This window comes from Mobula birostris, chromosome 28, assembly GCF_030028105.1.
Source record: "Mobula birostris isolate sMobBir1 chromosome 28, sMobBir1.hap1, whole genome shotgun sequence".
NCBI classification, from domain to species: domain Eukaryota; kingdom Metazoa; phylum Chordata; class Chondrichthyes; order Myliobatiformes; family Myliobatidae; genus Mobula; species Mobula birostris.
Genome location: NC_092397.1, coordinates 35,907,572 through 35,910,440, shown reverse-complemented (window position 1 = coordinate 35,910,440; position 2,869 = coordinate 35,907,572). Strand labels below are relative to the sequence as shown.

The 2,869-nt window shown below is 42.2% G+C and overlaps 1 non-coding gene across 1 annotated transcript; it reads left to right on the top strand.

Annotated features, from left to right (window-relative positions):
• Positions 1-2,512: 2,512 nt before the first annotated feature.
• On the top strand, positions 2,513-2,584 carry trnag-ucc (transfer RNA glycine (anticodon UCC)). The gene has a single exon. It is a non-coding gene; the product is annotated as a tRNA-Gly (tRNA).
• Positions 2,585-2,869: the final 285 nt, after the last annotated feature.

Sequence of the window (2,869 nt, the reverse complement as noted above, 5' to 3'; positions counted from 1 at the left end):
GTGTCAGCATCTCTGAGGATCTAACCCGGATGCAACATATGATGCAGTTATGAAGAAGGCAAAACAGCGGCTATATTTCATTAGGAGTTGGAGGAGATTTGGTTTGTCAAATACACTAAATAAACTTCCAGAAACGTAGAGTGGAGATCATTCTGACTGGCTGCATCTCCATCTGGTATGGGGGGCGGGGTGCGGGCTTCTGAACGAGATCAAAATAAATAGCAAAAACTTGTAAAACTGGTCAACTCTACCATGGGTCCAGGCTCGGTAGTACACAACATCTTCAAGGAGCGGTGCCTCAGGAAGGCACCGATCATCATTGAGGATCGCCACCACCCAGAACGTGCCCTTTTCACACTGTTACCATCAGGAAGGAGGGAGAGAATGCTGAAGGCACACACTCGGTGATTCAGGAACAGTTTCTTCCCCTCTGACACCCAAATTCTGAATTCTCAATGGGCATTGAACCCAAGAGCACTACCTAACTACTTTTGCTTTTAATTTATGTTTTAATTCTTGTTTAACTAGATATTTTAACTTAAATATTGAATACTTAATGTAACTCAGTTTTTTCTCTATATTTATTTATCATGGATGTCATTGTACTGCTGCTGTAAAGTTAACAAATGTCACGACGTATGCTGGTAATATTAAATCTGATTCTGATTAAGTTGCTAATTGAGTCTGCCTCATCCTCTCCAGCAACAACCTCCATTGCCCTCACTCCAGAATCGATACCATTCGCTCAGCAACACACGCACAATTCTGGAGGAACTCAGCAGGCCGGGCAGCATTAATGTAAAAGAGTACATCTTTGGCATCTTAAGCCAAGATCCTATGCTTATGAGTAAAAATAAAACACATATACTGATTTAGAATAGTCCAAACACCATTCTTCCATTGTTGATAATGCTGTTTGTCCAAGACCTTCCCACATAGGAACTATTACAACCCATTTTCCACAGAGCCCCATCATCAGCATAGAAAGCCAAACTGAACTCAGGCCCAAGACCATTAAAAAGTAGAATTAACTATCAGATTAAACAATATTAAACTGATAACATTATACTGGGGAGGGAGGAACATTATCTTCTGCAAACTCTGATGACCCACCCTCACTGAAAATGATTCCCCTAAAAAATGATACCCATTTGCAAAACCAACGCCAACACCAAGCTTAATGAGTGTAATAAAAATCCTCTCCCTCCATTGCATGTCATAAAACGATTTCAATGTCCAAAAACACTGCAACTACCGATTCTTTCAGTGTAAAAGGATTCCCAGATATCATTCCCAGTAGTACAAGGGCGTCATAGATCTCCCTTTGCGAAACCCACATCGGTAGTGACGAAGTAATTCTCTCTTATCCAAAACAATCATCAGCCTAATTACTATCATTTTCACCATTATTTTACACAACGAGGAAGTGAGACAACAGGCCTGTAGAAACTGGACAGCATCGGATCCCACCCAGGTTTTACAACAGGCTTCACCACAGACCTTTTCCAGTCTCCTGGGAACATTCTTTGCTTCCAGATCTTCTTATAAAACTCAAACAACTTCTTTTAGACTGCCTCAGGCAGATACTGGAGTACAGTATATGATAGTTTCCCATATCCTGTCCTGGTCTATAGTACATGCCTTACTGGTGGCAAATTTCCATTCAGCCAATGTAAAGTCATCATCCATGGCAATCTCAAATGCCTCTTGTTTCTCACAAATCTCCCCACTGTCCACCAAGAGGCTCTCTCTTCTCTTAAAACACTCATCCCCTATATTGTCTAGACTATGTGTGTTTGCAAACGTGTTTCTCAAACACTTTGCCTTTTCGTTGTCCTTTGCATCAAATGTCCGTTCTCCACTAATACTGGAATCTAGTTATAACCTCTGATACCATTCATTTTCTTCAGCATTCTCCACACCACCGTCAGAGGATCATGGGACGGGAAGCCTTGGGAGAAAGAATGAGGGAGGGGGATTCCCAGAGGATAGGCAAGGAGTATAGTGAGAGGGACAGAAGGAGAAAAAGAGAGAAAGATATAATAATAATAATAATAATAATAATAATAAATAAATAAACAAATAAATAAATAAATAAATAACGGATGGGCGGCCCCATGATCCTCTCATATCCCTTTTGCCAGTCAACTGTCCAGCTCTTGGCTTCATCCCTCCCCCTCCTGTCTTCTCCTATAATTTTGGGTCTCCCCCTCCCCCTGCCACTTTCAAACCTCTTACTATCTCTTCTTTCAGTTAGTCCTGACAAACGGGCTCAGCCCGAAAGGTCGACTGTACCTCTTCCTTTACATGCTGCCTGACCTGCTGCGTTCAGCAGTAATTTATTATGTGGGTTGTATAACTCCGGTCTGTTGGGGATGGCGACATTAATTTACCGGAATAAAACTTGCAGCAGAGTGAGGAATGATCCGACAGAAAGCAGCTTGGGGACTGGTCGAATCACATGGAACTATGGGAGACGCCTCACTACTCGGATGCTTTGCCACGTCATTGAGCGATGGTGGTATAGTGGTGAGCATAGCTGCCTTCCAAGCAGTTGACCCGGGTTCGATTCCCGGCCATCGCAGATTGTACAGTTTTAGACTACATAACATATAAACCTTTGACATAGACACGATCCACGCAGAACTCTAAGGGCCATCACGCTAATTCACGCTGTGAGTGTAAATTGATTCATTAATTATCATTCACTGGTCATGAATCAGAGTTGGAATTAACATCCCTCGAGAGTTTCTCGTTAAATCCTGTTCTGACTCTATTCCAGATTCTACAAGAATGGACACTTCACAGGAAGGATCGGCAGGATTTGTAAAGTGTTGCCTGATTAAAGTGTTTGAGCTTGTTTGCCTTC